At 39.9% G+C, this 17,449-nt stretch overlaps 1 protein-coding gene across 7 annotated transcripts in view; it reads left to right on the forward strand.

Moving 5' to 3' along the window:
• Positions 1-17,449, forward strand: part of ELP3 (elongator acetyltransferase complex subunit 3) — a 103,627-nt gene that overhangs the window by 50,555 nt on the left and 35,623 nt on the right. The gene's annotated exons all lie outside the window — the stretch shown is intronic.

Here is a 17,449-nt window from a genome sequence, read left to right on the forward strand (position 1 = left end):
TCGTGAAATTTGGATTATAAATATTATCTTTTTATTGAGAAAGCTCAAAAAAGTTCATAAATGTTGCCTCATTTTGAATTCTTTCCTCTCACCCAGACGAATGGGAGACCGGGAAACCAAGAGGCCACATTTATGTTCGTATAGGACACTTAGCACATAACAACAGTCTAATAGCTGTGTTCTAGTAAAACAGCTTCATATATTTATTCGAAAACCTTTAATTCAGCCAGCACAGTGGCTCACGTGTATAATCCCAGCACTTTGGGAGGCCATGGCAGGTAGATTGCTTGAACCTAGGAGTTCAAGACCAGCCTGGGAAACATGGTGAAACCCCCATCTCTACCAAAAAATAAAAACACTTTAAAAATTAGCCAGGCAAAGTGGCACATGCCTATAGTCCCAGCTGCTCAGGAGTCTGAGGTGGGAGAATCACTTGAGCCTGGGAGGTCATGGCTGCAGTAAGATGTAATTGCTCCATTGTGCTCCAGCCTAGGCAACAGAGTAAGACCCTGTCTCCAAAAAAAAAAAAAAAAAAAAAAACCTGAAATTCCATTTCAAAGTGTTTTAAATTTTATATTCAGATTTAACTAGAATTTGCTATGTCTGGACTTTTAGAAAGAAACTTGTATCAGGCTGGGCGCAGTGGCTCACGCCTGTCTTCCCAGCACTCTGGGAGGCTGAGGCGGGCAGATCACCTGAGGTCAGGAGTTCAAGACCAGCCTGGCCAACATGGCAAAACCCTGTCTCTACTAAAAATACAAAAAAATTAGCCGAGCGTGGTGGCGGGCACCTATAATCCCAGCTACTTGGGAGGCTGAGGCAGGAGAATTGCCTGAACCTGGGAGGTGGAAGTTGCAGTGAGCTGAGAAGATGCCACTGCACTCAGCCTGGGTGACAGAGCAAGACTCCGTCTCAAAAAAGAAAAGAAAAAAATTAAAAAGAAACCTGTATCAAAAGCTAGATAGTAAAATTTTTATATAAAAGTGCTCAGAAAAATGTTAATTGCTAACTTAAACATTATAGCCAAATGTGTATGAGAAGGCTAAGTGTTTATACAGCATCAAGTGGCTGAGAAACTTTCTGATTTTGGAAGAGAGATTCATGGGGATTTTACTCAGCAGTGTTTTTTGTCTAGCTTCAGCCTTAAAGTTTTAGAGCAATTCTGAGACTGTAGAAAATTGGTGTTAGTCTAAGACTGCAGTTAAGCACCCTGACTCAACGTGTTTAATTTGATATTAGTGATGTCTTGCTAGGAAGAAACCATTGGCAAAGGAGAAAAGTCTCCCAGGATATTTAGTTCAGATGATTTTTAATAATTATAGATTATTTATTTTTGTTTTAAACCATTGTAAAGGAAAATCATTTGTGTCTTTCTGTTCTGTGCCTTTAGAAAATATGCCTAGCCTCTATGGAGGTTCACCTAGTGGCAGCTGCCACCAATTACAGGCAACATACTGTTGACTGGTGAAGCTGAACTTACAAGGTTTATGTGGAGAAGGAACTTTTTTTTTTTCTGAGATGGAGTCTAACCCTTGTCACCCAGGCTGGAGTGCAGTGGCGCAATCTCAGCTCACTGCAACCTCCGCCTCACAGGTTCAAGCGATCCTCCTGCCTCAGCCTCTTGAGTAGCTGGGATTACAGGCTCCCATCACCGTGCCCAGCTAATTTTTGTACTTTTAGTAGACACAGGGTTTCACCATGTTGGCCAGGCTGGTTTCGAACTCCTGACCTCAGGTGATCCGCCTGCCTCGGCCTCCCAAAATGCTGGGATTACAGGCGTGAGCCACCACGCCCAGCCAAGAAGGAACTCTTTTTAGGCAGGTATCAGAAGGGAGAATGGAGGAAAGGAAGATAATTTAAGTGAGAACACAATGTTTCACACTTTTAAAATTGTACTGTATTTTACTGATACATTACTTGATGTTTTTAATTGGTTATTTTCCCCACCCTTCCCTACCCATTACTTTTTAAAAAAAAAAAAACTATTTATACTTTTTAGTTTTATGACAGTTGAGTCAGTAACATCTTCCAGGGGGTTTTTATGAAGCAGCATCCTAATAGAAGATTCTGTTCTAGCCCTGAAGGGTGCAGTCAATGATTAAATGTAAAATTCTGTCCAGACACATGATGAAGCCACATTAAACTGTTGCTGCCCTCAGGCTATTTGACAGCTGTCTGCTGATGTGATATTTAAATCATGATGAAACAGTAGAATAGGAATACCAATTCACAAGCCAAACATGTTTCTGAAATATGAGCAACTGCAGACAAAAAAAGGCCTAGACATCACTTGAAAGGTTTTTGATGAGCAAATTGCAAGTATCAGCACCTCTAATCTTGAAATCTTACCTGTTGAAATAGAACAGTGAATATTCTTGTATGTAATCAGTCTTCAGGCCAAGAAAGTGGAACTCGATTGAATCAAATTGGAGAAACCTAAAAATAATTTTAACTCCTACCTAGATGAATGTAGCAAGCTCAGATGGTCAGTAATCTCATCTAGGTTTTCAACTCCTAGAAGACTGTAACAATGCCTGCTTATATAGTCCAGATTGCTAACTGCAGTACTCTGTCCATTGAACATGCTCAGCATACATAGAATTATCTCTTTTCATTTTCAGTGAAAAAGACTTTGTCACTGAAACTGGCAATTACCACATTTGTGTTCCTTAATGAGGAAGAACTTACATCTGGTATACTCCCGGCACGATACTACCGAAGACCATTGAATCCATGTTGCATTCCTGTAGTGGCAGACGTAAATTTAAGGACATTTGTGAATTGTTAGCATCAGCATAAATGCTTGTGTTACCAGGTCCTCACTGATGTGTGCTCTCTGGTAATCAGGGCCAGCTTCAAGGATATGTGACCCATGCAGTCTCATAGGGTCTTGCACTTGGCTTAATGCTCTGCTCTCACCATCTTGAAATTATTAATAATTTTTTTCACAAGGACTCTCGTGTTCTCATTTTGCACCGGGCCCCACAGATTGTGTAGCAGCCTCCTGGGTCTTTTTATCATGCACTTCTGCCTACCAACACTGTATGTAAAACCTTCCCTAGATAGTTTACATCTATTGAAATTTTAATGTCTTTTAAAAGTACCAGTTTGTTATTAAAAGTATTTGTAGAGATCATCTCCCCTTGCCTTCCCATCTCCCCTTCCCACTGCCTGTGGAGACAGTGCCCCCGAAGTATGGCCAGAAGCATGTCTGGCACCTGACTGATGCAAAGGTAAGGGGAGGGAGTGCAGAGATGGCAGCTGCAGTTTTTGGGAGATTAGTTACATTGAGCAAAGAAGTTACTTGATTTAGCAAACGGGTAGATGTCCTAAAGATAAGGAGAGGCAGTTTTTTCACTCCCTGAAGGGATTTACAAACATTTAAAAGGTGAAAACTGAAAAGAACACCAAGGTACCATGTTAGTATTGGAATTATCAGTATGAACTTACGGGTTTAAAAATGTATTATATACACACACACATATATATATATAGAGAGAGAGTTATAGCATGTATGTCTATATATATAAATATCTGTGAGTGTGTGTGTATGTGTGTATGCATGCATATTTTTCTTAGTAGTGTATACTGAGAGGTTCTAGAGGCAGTGACACCCCAGCAGTAATGAACACAGTGAGTTCCAAGACCATAGTTTTTATTTTTATTTTTTTTATACTTTAAGTTCTAGGGTACATGTGCACAACGTGCAGGTTTGTTACATATGTATACTTGTGCTATGTTGGTGTGCTGCACCCATCAACTCGTCAGCACCCATCAACTCGTCATTTACATCAGGTATAACTCTCAATGCCATTCATCCCCCCTCCCCCCTCCCCCCTCCCCATGACAGGCCCCGGTGTGTGATGTTCCCCTTCCAGAGTCCAAGTGATCTCATTGTTCAATTCCCACCTATGAGTGAGAACATGCAGTGTTTGGTTTTCTGTTCTTGCGATAGTTTGCTGAGAATGATGGTTTCCAGCTGCATCCATGTCCCTACAAAGGACACAAACTCATCCTTTTTTATGGCTGCATAGTATTCCATGGTGTATATGTGCCACATTTTCTTAATCCAGTCTGTCACTGATGGACATTTGGGTTGATTCCAAGTCTTTGCTATTGTGAATAGTGCCACAATAAACATACGTGTGCATGTGTCTTTATAGCAGCATGATTTATAATCCTTTGGGTATATACCCAGTAATGGGATGGCTGGATCATATGGTATTTCTAGTTCTAGATCCTTGAGGAATTGCCATACTGTTTTCCACAATGGTTGAACCAGTTTACAATCCCACCAACAGTGTAAAAGTGTTCCTGTTTCTCCACATCCTCTCCAGCACCTGTTGTTTCCTGACTTTTTAATGATCGCCATTCTAACTGGTGTGAGATGGTATCTCATTGTGGTTTTGATTTGCATGTCTCTGATGGCCAGTGATGATGAGCATTTTTTCATGTGTCTGTTGGCTGTATGCATGTCTTCTTTTGAGAAATGTCGGTTCATATCCTTTACCCACTTTTTGATGGGGTTGTTTGTTTTTTTCTTGTAAATTTGTTTGAGTTCTTTGTAGGTTCTGGATATTAGCCCTTTGTCAGATGAGTAGATTGCAAAAAATTTTTCCCATTCTGTAGGTTGCCTGTTCACTCTGATGGTAGTTTCTTTTGCTGTGCAGAAGCTCTTTAGTTTAATTAGATCCCATTTGTCAATTTTGGCTTTTGCTGCCATTGCTTTTGGTGTTTTAGACATGAAGTCCCTGCCCATGCCTATGTCCTGAATGGTATTACCTAGATTTTCTTCTAGGGTTTTTATGGTTTTAGGTCTAACATTTAAGTCTCTAATCCATCTTGAATTAATTTTCGTATAAGGAGTAAGGAAAGGATCCAGTTTCAGCTTTCTACTTACGGCTATTTTCCCAGCACCATTTATTAAATAGGGAATCCTTTCCCTATTTGTTTTTGTCAGGTTTGTCAAAGATCAGATGGCTGTAGATGTGTGGGATTATTTCTGAGGGCTCTGTTCTGTTCCATTGGTCTATATCTGTTTTGGTACCAGTACCATGCTGTTTTGGTTACTGTAGCCTTGTAGTACAGTTTGAAGTCAGGTAGCGTGATGCCTCCAGCTTTGTTCTTTTGACTTAGGATTGTCTTGGCAATGCGGGCTCTTTTTTGGTTCCATATGAACTTTAAAGCAGTTTTTTCCAATTCTGTGAAGAAACTCGTTGGTAGCTTGATGGGAATGGCATTGAATCTATAAATTACCTTGGGCAGTATGGCCATTTTCACGATACTGATTCTTCCTATCCATGAGCATGGTATGTTCTTCCATTTGTTTGTGTCCTCTTTTATTTCACAGAGCGGTGGTTTGTAGTTCTCCTTGAAGAGGTCCTTTACATCCCTTGTAAGTTGGATTCCTAGGTATTTTATTCTCTTTGAAGCAATTGTGAATGGAAGTTCATTCATGATTTGGCGCTCTGTTTGTCTGTTACTGGTATATAAGAGTGCTTGTGATTTTTGCACATTGATTTTGTATCCTGAGACTTTGCTGAAGTTGCTTATCAGCTTAAGGAGATTTTGGGCTGAGATGATGGGGTTTTCTAAATATACAATCATGTCATCTGCAAACAGGGACTTGACTTCTTCTTTTCCTAACTGAATACCCTTTATTTCTTTCTCTTCACTGATTGCCCTAGCCAGAACTTCCAACACTATGTTGAATAGGAGTGGTGAGAGAGGGCATCCCTGTCTTGTGCCAGTTTTCAAAGGGAATGCTTCCAGTTTTTGCCCATTCAGTATGATATTGGCTGTGGATTTGTCATAAATAGCTCTTATTATTTTGAGATACGTTCCATCAATACCGAATTTATTGAGAGTTTTTAGCATGAAAGGCTGCTGAATTTTGTCAAAGGCCTTTTCTGCATCTATTGAGATAATCATGTGGTTTTTGTCTTTGGTTCTCTTTATATGCTGGATTATGTTTATTGATTTGCATATGTTGAACCAGCCGTGCATCCCAGGGATGAAGCCCACTTGATCATGATGGATAAGCTTTTTGATGTGCTGCTGGATTCGGTTTGCCAGTATTTTATTGAGGATTTTTGCATCGATGTTCATCAGGGATATTGGTCTAAAATTCTCTTTTTTTGTTGTGTCTCTGCCAGGCTTTGGTATCAGGATGATGTTGGCCTCATAAAATGAGTTAGGGAGGACTCCCTCTTTTTCTATTGATTGGAATAGTTTCAGAAGGAATGGTACCAGCTCCTCCTTGTACCTCTGGTAGAATTCGACTGTGAATCTGTCTGGTCCTGGACTTTTTTTGGTTGGTAGGCTATTAATTATTGCCTCAATTTCAGAACCTGCTATTGGTCTATTCAGGGATTCAACTTCTTCCTGGTTTAGTCTTGGGAGAGTGTAAGTGTCCAGGAAATTATCCATTTCTTCTAGGTTTTCTAGTTTATTTGCATAGAGGTGTTTATAGTATTCTCTGATGGTAGTTTGTATTTCTGTGGGGTCGGTGGTGATATACCCTTTATCATTTTTTATTGCGTCTATTTGATTCTTCTCTCTTTTCTTCTTTATTAGTCTTGCTAGTGGTCTGTCAATTTTGTTATCTTTTCAGAAAACCAGCCCCTGGATTCATTGATTTTTTGAAGGGTTTTTTGTGTCTCTATCTCCTTCAGTTCTGCTCTGATCTTAGTTATTTGTTGCCTTCTGCTAGCTTTTGAATGTGTTTGCTCTTGATTCTCCAGTTCTTTTAATTGTGATGTTAGGTGTCAATTTTAGATCTTTCCTGCTTTCTCTTGTGGGCATTTAGTGCTATAAATTTCCCTCTATACACTGCTTTAAATGTGTCCCAGAGATTCTGGTATGTTGTATCTTTGTTCTCATTGGTTTCAAAGAACATCTTTATTTCTGCCTTCATTTCATTATGTACCCAGTAGTCATTCAGGAGCAGGTTATTCAGTTTCCATGTAGTTGAGCGGTTTTGATTGATTTTCTTAGTCCTGAGTTCTAGTTTGATTGCACTGTGGTCTGAGAGACAGTTTGTTATAATTTCTGTTCTTTTACATTTGCTGAGAAGTGCTTTACTTCCAACTAGGTGGTCAATTTTCGAATAAGTGCGATGTGGTGCTGAGAAGAATGTATATTCTGTTGATTTGGGGTGGAGAGTTCTGTAGATGTCTGTTAGGTCCGTTTGGTGCAGAGTTGAGTTCAATTCCTGGATATCCTTGTTAACTTTCTGTCTCGTTGATCTGTCTAATGTTGACAGTGGGGTGTTGAAGTCTCCCATTATTATTGTATGGGAGTCTAAGTCTCTTTGTAAGTCTCTAAGGACTTGCTTTATGAATCTGGGTACTCCTGTATTGGGCGCATATATATTTAGGATAGTTAGCTCTTCCTCTTGAATTGATCCCTTTACCATTATGTAATGGCCTTCTTTGTCTCTTTTGATCTTTGATGGTTTAAAGTCTGTTTTATCAGAGACTAGGATTGCAACCCCCGCTTTTTTTTGTTCTCCATTTGCTTGGTAGATCTTCCTCCATCCCTCTATTTTGAGCCTGTGTGTGTCTCTGCATGTGAGATGGGTCTCCTGAATACAGCAAACTGATGGGTCTTGACTCTTTATCCGATTTGCCAGTCTGTGTCTTTTAATTGGACCATTTAGCCCATTTACATTTAAGGTTAATATTGGTATGTGTGAACTTGATCCTGTCATTGTGATATTAGCTGGTTATTTTGCTCATTAGTTGATGCAGTTTCTTCCTAGCATCGATGGTCTTTACATTTTGGCATGTTTTTGCAATGGCTGATACCGGTTGTTCCTTTCCATGTTTAGTGCTTCCTTCAGGATCTCTTGTAGGGCAGGCCTGGTGGTGACAAAATCTCTAAGCATTTGCTTGTCTGTAAAGGATTTTATTTCTCCTTCACTGGTGAAACTTAGTTTGGCTGGATATGAAATTCTGGGTTGAAAGTTCTTTTCTTTAAGAATGTTGAATATTGGCCCCCACTCTCTTCCGGCTTGGAGAGTTTCTGCCAAGAGATCTGCTGTTAGTCTGATGGGCTTCCCTTTGTGGGTAACCCGACCTTTCTCTCTGGCTGCCCTTAACATTTTTTCCTTCATTTCAACTTTGGTGAATCTGACAATTATGTGTCTTGGAGTTGCTCTTCTCGAGGAGTATCTTTGTGGTGTTCTTTGTATTTCCTGAATTTGAATGTTGGTTTAATGATGGTTGGGGAAGTTCTCCTGGATGATATGCTGAAGAGTGTTTTCCAACTTGGTTCCATTTTCCCTGTCACTTTCAGGCACACCAATCAGATGTAGATTTGGTCTTTTCACATAATCCCATACTTCTTGGAGGCTTTGTTCATTTCTTTTTCCTTTTTTTCCTCTAGACTTCTCTTCTCACTTCATTTCATTCATTTGATCTTCAGTCATTGATACTCTTTCTTCCAGTTGATCGAGTCAGTTACTGAAGCTTGTGCATTTGTCACGTATTTCTCATGTCATGGTTTTTATCTCTGTCAGTTCATTTATGGCCTTCTCTGCATTGATTATTCTAGTTTTCCTTTCTTCCATTCTTTTTTCAAGATTTTTAGTTTCTTTGCACTGGGTACGTAGTTCCTCCATTAGCTCTGAGAAGTTTGATCGACTGAAGCCTTCTTCTCTCAACTTGTCAAAGTCATTCTCTGTCCAGCTTTGATCCGTTGCTGGCGATGAGCTGCGTTACTTTGGAGGGGGAGATGCGCTCTGATTTTTTGAATTTCCATCTTTTCTGCCCTGCTTTTTCCCCAAATTTGTGGTTTTATCTGCCTTTGGTCTTTGATGCTGGTGACGTACTGATGGGGTTTTGGTGTGGGTGTCCTTTCTGTTTGTTAGTTTTCCTTCTAACAGTCAGGACCCCCAGCTGTAGGTCTGTTGGAGATTGCTTGAGGTCTACTCCAGACCCTGTTTGCCTGAGTATCAGCAGCAGAGGCTGCAGAAGATAGAATATTGCTGAACAGCGAGTGCTGCTGTCTGATTCTTGCCCTGGAAGCTTTGTCTCAGGGGTGTACCCTGCCATGTGAGGTGTGAGATGTCGGTCTGCATCTATTGGGGGATGTACCCCAGTTAGGCTACTCAGGGGTCAGGGACCCATTTGAGCAGGCAGTCTGTCCGTTCTCAGATCTCAACCTTCGTGCTGGGAGATCCACTGCTGTCTTCAAAGCTGTCAGACAGGGTCATTAACATCTGCAGAGGTTTCTGCTGCTTTTTGTTTAGCTGTGCCCTGTCCCCAGAGGTGGAGTCTACAGAGACAGGCAGGCCTCCTTGAGCTGTGGTGGGCTCTACCCAGTTCAAGCTTCCCGGAGGTTTTGTTTACTTACTTAAGTCTCAGCAATGGCGGGTGCCCCTCCCCCAGCCTCGCTGCTGCCTTGCAGTTAGATCTCAGACTGCTGTGCTAGGAATGAGGGAGGCTCCATGGGCGTGGGACCCTCCCAGCCAGGAATGGTATATAATCTCCTGGTGTGCCGTTTGCTAAGACCCTTGGTAAAGTACAGTATTAGGGTGGGAGTTACCCAATTTTCCAGGTGTTGTGTGCCTCAGTTTCTAAAGGGATTCCCTTACCCCTTGTGCTTCCCAGGTGAGGCAATGCCTTGCCCTGCTTCAGCTGTCACTGGTCAGGCTGCACCAGCTGACCAGCACCAATTGTCCGGCACTTCCCAGTGAGATGAACCTGGTACCTCAGTTGAAAATGCAGAAATCACCCGTCTTCTGTGTCCCTCGCACTGGGAGCTGGAGACTGGAGCTGTTCCTATTCGGCCATCTTGCTCTAGATCCGATCATAGTTTCTGAATACCACTCTCCACTAAAAGAAATCGGGGCTTGGAAAAATGACTGTTTCCAGGGCTGGGGCAGCAAACATACAGGATGAAGATAGAACATCTTGTTGTTCCAGAGAGTAAGTAAATAACCAAAGAATGATGGGGTCATTCAGAAGGACCCAGAAACCAGCCTGAATAGGTACCCACTGGCAAAATCTAATGTCAGCAACAAAATAAATAATGTTATTATTAGTTAAAAACTTGTATAAAATAGGAATCTATAAGTTTATACTGATATACATAAATGAATAGATAAATAGGAAAGATATATACATACGAAAGATACATACATACAAAAATACATACAAGGTCAACTAGTAAATATAGAGGGATGGTAGAAATAGTCACTATTTGGCAACCATTATAGGAAAGGTGATAGAAACAGGAGTCATCGGTCAATGTGAGAGTAGTAGTTGTAGGTTTGATGAGGAACAGGGTGTTGTCATGACATTGACATTTCTCCCCATGAAATATTACTCAGATGTAAAGGGGGAAATGGTGACCATGGTGGAGATAACCAGCAGACACAGTCTTGATCAGGGCATCCTGTGATGAAACAGGTCAATATAGCATGCCTATGTGATTCACTGAGACGGGGCATCATTTCTGTGGTATTCCTGCCAAGAATTCATGGACTCTGGTCATAAGGAAACACTGGACACTTCCAGTGAGAATAAAGACTTTCTCACTGGATACCATTAAGTATGGTGTTAGCGATAGGCATTTTTAGATACTGTTTATCAAGTTGTGGAAGTTCCCTTTTATTCCTAGTTTACTGAGAGCTTTTATCATGAATGGGTGTTGGATTTTGTCACATGCACTTTCTGCATCGACTAATATCGTGAGATTTTCTACTTTAGCTCATTGTTGTGATGAATTATGATAAATTGCAGTTGGTTTCAACATATTCTTTTTATGCATTTGATACATTGGATTTAATTTGCTAATATTTTGTTGAGAATTTTTCCATCTATGTTCATGACAGATGTTGTCTGTAGTTGCTGTGATCTGAGTGTTCCTCCTCCACGAAAAAATAAAAATTCATGTGTTGAAATCCTTACCATCAGGAGGTGGGACCTTCTGGGATGTGATTAGGTTAATAAGGCAGAGCCCTCATGAATAGGATTAGTTACTCAAGAAAAGAGGCCCCAGAGAACTGCCTCATTCCTTCCATCATATGAAACACAGCAAGAAGGCACCATCTGTGAGAAAATGGGCCCCCACCAGACACTGAATATGCCAGTACCTTGATCTTGGCCACCAGAACTGGAAGAAATAAATTTCTGTTGTTCATAAGCTAAACAGTTTATGGTATTTTATTAGAGCAGCTCAAACAGACTCAGACAGTAGTTTTCTTGTAAGTTCTTTGTCTGGTTTTGGTATTAAGGATGCTGGCCTCACAGAATGAGTTAAGAAGTGCTAAGAAGTATTCCCTCTGCTTCTGTCCTCTGAAAGAGATTGTAGAGAATTGGTATAATCTTGCTTAAATGTTTGGTAGAATTCAGTAGTGATATAGTCTTATTCAGATTGTGTATTTCTTCTTGTGAGTTTTGGCAGATTGTATCTTTCAATGACTTTGTCCATTTCATCTAGGTTATCAAATTTGTGGGCATAGAGTTGTTCATAGTCTGCCGTTGTTATCCTTTTAATGTTCATGGGCTCTGTAGTGATGTCTCCTCTTTCACTTCTGGTACTAGGCATTTCCGTCCTCTCTTTTTTGTTAGCTTGGCTGGAGGCCAATCAACTCTATTGGTCTTTTCTTTTTTTTTTTTTTTTTTGAGACAGAGTCTCGCTCTGTCACCCAGGCTGGAGTGCAGTGGCTGGATCTCAGCTCACTGCAAGCTCTGCCTCCCAGGTTTAGGCCATTCTCCTGCCTCAGCCTCCCCAGTAGCTGGCACTACAGGCGCCCGCCACCTCACCCGGCTAGTTTTTTGTATTTTTTAGTAGAGACGGGGTTTCACCGTATTAGTCAGGATGGTCTCGATCTCCTGACCTCGTGATCCGCCTATCTCGGCCTCCCAAAGTGCTGGGATTACAGGCTTGAGCCACCACACCCGGCCTATTGGTCTTTTCAAAGAACCAGTTTTTGGTGTCATTGATTTGTTTCTCTGTTGATTTCCTGTTTCAATTTCATTAATTTCCACTCTAATTCTTATTATTTATGTTCTCCTGCTTACTTTGGATTTAATTCACTCATTTTATAGTTTCCTAAGATGGAAATTTGGATTTTTTTAGTTTAGATTTTTCTGCTAATATAGGCATTCAGTGCTATAAATTTTCCTCTAAGCACTGCTTTTGCTGCCCTTGTTCTTTGTTTCTATTTTTGTTTTTCATTCTTTTTCTGCCCTTTGTGGTTTTAATTAAGCATTATATATTATTCAGTTTTCTCTCCTTTCTTAGCATATCAGTTATTCTTCTTTTTTTACTTTTTTTTCCCCAGTGGTTGCCCTAGAATTTGCAATGTGCATTTACTACTAATCTAAATTCATTTTCAAATAACAGTGTACCACTTCACAGGTAATGTGATACCTTATAATAACAAAATAATCCTAATTCCTCCTTCCTGTCCCATGTATCATTGCTGTCATTCATTCCACTTAAATACATGCATAAGTAAGCATTTGTATATATGTGTGTATATACACACACATAAGCTATCTATAGCAGCATACATAATTGAATACCTTGCTATTATATTGAACGAACTCTGTTGGATCATTTTAAAATAAGAAAAATGACAGGTTTTATTTTGCCTTTATTTTTGTTCAACATTTTTCTTTATGTAGGTCTGAGTTTCTGACCTGTATCATTTTCCTTCTCTCTAAGGAATTTCCTTTAACGTTTCTTGCAAGGCAGATCTATTAGCAACTAATACCCTCAATTTTTGTCTGAGAAAGCCTTTTTTTCTCCTTTATTATCCTTTGAAAGAATACTTTCATAGGATACAGCATTCTAGGTTGGTGGCGGGTGTTTTTTTTCCTATCAGCACTTTAAATACTTCACTGTACTCTTCTTGCTTACATGGTTTCTTAGGGGAAGTTGGATATAATTTTTATTTTTCTCTGTACATAAGGTGTTTCCCCCATCCCCAGCTTCTTTCAGGAATGTTCTTTATCTTTTTATATTCTGTAGTTTGAAAATGAAATGCCTACGTGTAGGTTTTGGGGGCATTCACCCTGTTTGGTGTTCTCTGAGCTTCCTAGATCTGTGGTTTGATGTCTGATATTAATTCTGGGAATTTCTCAGTTACTGTTGTTTCAAATATTTCCTGTGTTATTTTGTTTCTTCTCTTTCTGATGTTCTTATTTTACATATGTTACACCTTTTATTTATTTTAGAGACAGGGTCTCACTCTTGCCCAAGCCATTCTACCACCTCAGCCTCCCACATAATCGGGACTACAGGCGTGTGCCTCCATTTTTTGAGGGTATGTGGTCTTACTATGTTGCCTAGGCTATTCACGAACTTCTGGGCCTCAGCCTTCCAGAGTACTGAGATTATAGGCGTGAGCCACCGTACCCGGCCTGTGTGACACATTTTGTAATTGTCCCACAGTTCTTGGAAATTCTGTTCTATTTCTTTCAGTCTTTGTTGTCTGCTTTTCCATTTTCAAAGTTTCTCTTGATAATATCTCAAGCCTAGAGATTCTTTTCTCAGCTGTGTCTATCTACTAATAAGTCCATCACAGGCATTCTTTATTTCTGTTTCAGTGATTTTTTGATCTCTAGCATTTCTTTTTAGTTTTTCTTTGGATTTCCATCTTTCTGCTTACATTCCCCTCTGTCCTTAAATGCTAGCTACCTTTCTATTAGAGCTTTCGGCGTGTTAATTATAGTTGTTTTAACTTCCTGGTCTGATCATTCCAACATCCCTGCCATGTCTGTTCCTTATTCTTGCTCTGTCTCTTCAAGTTGTCTTTTGCCTTTTGGTATGCCATCTAATTTTTTCTTCATAGTCGGACATGTAATGTTCTAGGTAAAAGGAATTGCTGTAAATAGGCTTATAGTAACCTGATGGTAAGATGACAGGGGAGGAGAAGTGTTCGCTAGTCCTGTGATTAGGTCTTAGTCTTTCAGTGAGCCTATGCCCCTGGACTGTGAACTTCACAAGGGTTTCTCGTTTCTTCCTTCCCTGTTAGATGGGACAGGATGACTAGAGTGGGCAGGAGTTGGATATTTCCTTCCCCCAGGTCAGTTAGGCTCTGGTTAACTAGTTTCTCCTACGGGAAGGCCTTGTTAAGAAAAGTAGTGCTAGGTCATTTTTCAAAATGGTTTCTTTTCTCCTCTACCAGCCAGAAGCAGAAGGGTTTATTTCTCTGATATTTAATGTGGGGACCTGGCCAAGCTACTGGAGGTAAATCTCACAATATTGTAGGAGTTGGCCTGTGACTGGGTCCATCTGGAGTTTTTAACTCTCAGACTTGTCTGAGCCTCCAGCAGTTCATCAGTTAGAATTCAGGTTTTCTTACTTTAGAGTTGGTTTCTCACAGCAGTTTCCACTCAGGAGTCTCTGCTCTGTTAAGCCATGCCTTCAAGTGGGGAGTCTGTGGTCTCTGCTCTGGGGAGCCACAGCTCCCTCTTTTTTCCTGTCTGTCTCTCCAGTCCTGGGGCAGTAGTTTACCTTGTATCTTCCCCTCTTACAGGTCCAATAAGAGTTGTTGACTTTTCAGACTGTTGACCTTTTACTTGTTCGAGTGGAGTAGCAACTTTCAAGCTCCTTAAATGCAGAACCAGAAACTGGAAGTTTCTCCTCTGCCTGCTTTTCACTTAGGTTTTTTTGTTGCTGAGTTGTAAGAGTTCGTTATATATGCTAGATACAAGTCCCTTATCAGATATATGATGTGTGTATATTTTCTCTCATTCTGTGAGTTTTTTCACTTTTTTATTGGTATGATTTGCAGCACAGACGTCTTTAATTTTGATGTAGTCTATCTTTTTCCTTTGTCACTTGTGCTTTGACGTCATGTGTAAGAAGCTCAGCAGTGGCTGGGCACAGTGGCTCATGCCTGTAATCCCAGCACTTTGGGAGGCCAAGGCAGGCAGATCACCTGAGGTCAGGAGTTCAAGACTAGCCTGGCCAACATCACAAAACTATCTCTCTACTAAAAATACAAAAATTAGCCGGTTGTGGTGGCAGGAACCTGTAATCCCAGCTACTCGGGAGGCTGAGGTAGGAGAATCACTTGAATCTGGGAGGTGGAGGTTGCAGTGAGCCGAGATCATGCCACTGCACTCCAGCCTGGGTAACAGAGCGAGACTCCATCTAAAAAAAAAAAAAAAAAAAGCTCAGCAGCATGAGGTTTACTTCTGTGTTTTATTCTAACAGTTGTGTAGTTTTAGCTCTTACTACATTTAGGTCTGTGATCCATTTTGAGTAAATTTTGTGTATGGTATGAGGTAGGGGTCCAGTTTCATTCTTTTGCCTATTTGTTGAAAATACCATTATTTTCTCACAGAATTGTCTTGGCACCATAAATGATTTTTGATGTGTAGGTCTTAGATCCTAGTTTTGAAACCATTACTGAACATCCAGGTAGCTCCAACTATGGTGATTTACCAGATGTCATATCCTAGAAAATCCTTGTGGAGTTCACATGTCATTTGCAAGCTTTAGTCATTTCCATAATGAGGCATACTCAGGGTCTGCCTAACCAAATTGTCATTTGCCAGCAGAGAACTTAAAGTACCAAAGAAGGGCCTAATTTTTTTCCCTGATGTCAAATTAAAGCTCCAAAGTGTCTCAGCTTTTTATGATTGTAAATTATCAGTCTATCTAGATGAATTTTAATTAACGTTTTCTACCTTTGCCACTTATCAGATTAATGAATTCTGTGTGTTTAATACCTGTCCACATTTGTCCCTATCAAGTTTCAAAGTATGCTTTTTAGAAATTAGAACAGTTCTTTGAATTCTGTGTGCTAGTGCAAAGAGCAAGCATAAAGTTGTGCATATGGATTAATAAGCAAATCAGTTTCTTTATAGGTAGGGAGGGAAGTTTAATTTGGATGTAGGGAAATGGCACTAGGATAAGAGCAGGACAACAGAGCATCGTTTATGATTGGGGAAATAATGGAGGGAAGTTGTCCTGTTGGTTGAGACATGGGTTCTGCAGCCCCTTCTGTGGGCTGGGTAGGCTCCATGGGCAAGTCTCTTACACATCGTTGTCCTGGATTATCTCCTCTGAGTCCGTTCTACAAAGGAGACTCTTTAAAACCATGTTTTCTACCTATGGTAACAGAGCTGATGAGAGTTTAATCGATGCTTCTTTTAAGGGTTTGAGATTTTTTAATTGGTTTTTGGTGCATTGGGTAATTAACTTCTCAGTGATCAGTTTTCTGCATACAGTCATCCTCAACCCACAGAGGCCCTACCTTAGGCCTCTGCTCTCTTCCCATGTCCAGCCATCCATGGTATCCCACACCTCTTCATTCATTTTCTTCTTAATTAACTAAGGACATAGAGAGGAGCACTGCCCCAGGTGTAGTCCTGAGATGCTATCTCATGTTCCTAAATGCAAGAAGGCTGTTGTGTGCCTTAGACAAATTGCATGTGTTAAGCTGCTTTGAGTTATAGCGCTGTCCATGAGTTATAGTGCTGTGGCCATGAGTTTAATGTTAATGAATCAGCTATATGTTAAATAAGGTGCCTTTAAACAGAAACGTGCATTAAACAATGTTATGCATTGATCAGTTGAAGATGTTTTAGGGGCTCACAGGAACCTAACCCTGTATATCCCCTGTGGACAATGCTTTAGTATTCACTAATTCAGTATTCACAACAGCATAACTATCATGGATAACAAGAATTAAATGTATTTGTCATGTAATGGGCACTAACACTGGTTGCCAGTGACTTTATCAGATTAATTTTGTGCCATGTATGATAATGTTTTAAATTTTAAGTTTTATGTGTTTCTTATATGTGTATATATATAATGTATAGCCATATATCTAATAATTTATATATTTGTGAGTTCTTTATAAATTGTTTTAGGGTAAAAAAGGGCATTTGGAAGACTTTATGTTTGGCTTGTACAATCTGAAACAGTAAAATTTTTAAAATATACATACGTTCCTTGCCAAAATCAACCATATTTTTTACTTTGATAGCCTTCATTTAGCGTCACCTGATTACTAATTTTAAAATGTATTTGATTTTAAGAAAATTATAGTTCCAAAGATAGAAATTTATTTTACCAAAAACTGTAAGTAAGCCATATATGCAAACTCTGGTCACTGTAATATATACATTTTATGTCACTCTCACTTTGAACCCTCCAGTGTGTCTTTGCCTTAAAGAATTTTGACTTATCTTTGATTTATATTTATGGCAACTCTCCTGGCTTCCAGAGCCTAACAGACTTATTTGTATAGCTTTTAAAGCTAATTGATTGGCTTTTGATACTTTTGCTGGAGGAATATCTTATTAAAATCAAATGGATGAATTAGCTAATTGCATTTAACATTTGAAGGGATAAGTGAAAAGAGGAGAAAAAGACTCAAGTTGATTCAAAAGCAGAATGAGAAGAAAAAATAATTGGCATATTCTCCACATCTTTCCTCTGATCAACCACATAGGAGACAAAACAAATTAGA

Source organism: Papio anubis, chromosome 8, assembly GCF_008728515.1.
Source record: "Papio anubis isolate 15944 chromosome 8, Panubis1.0, whole genome shotgun sequence".
In the NCBI taxonomy this organism is placed as follows: domain Eukaryota; kingdom Metazoa; phylum Chordata; class Mammalia; order Primates; family Cercopithecidae; genus Papio; species Papio anubis.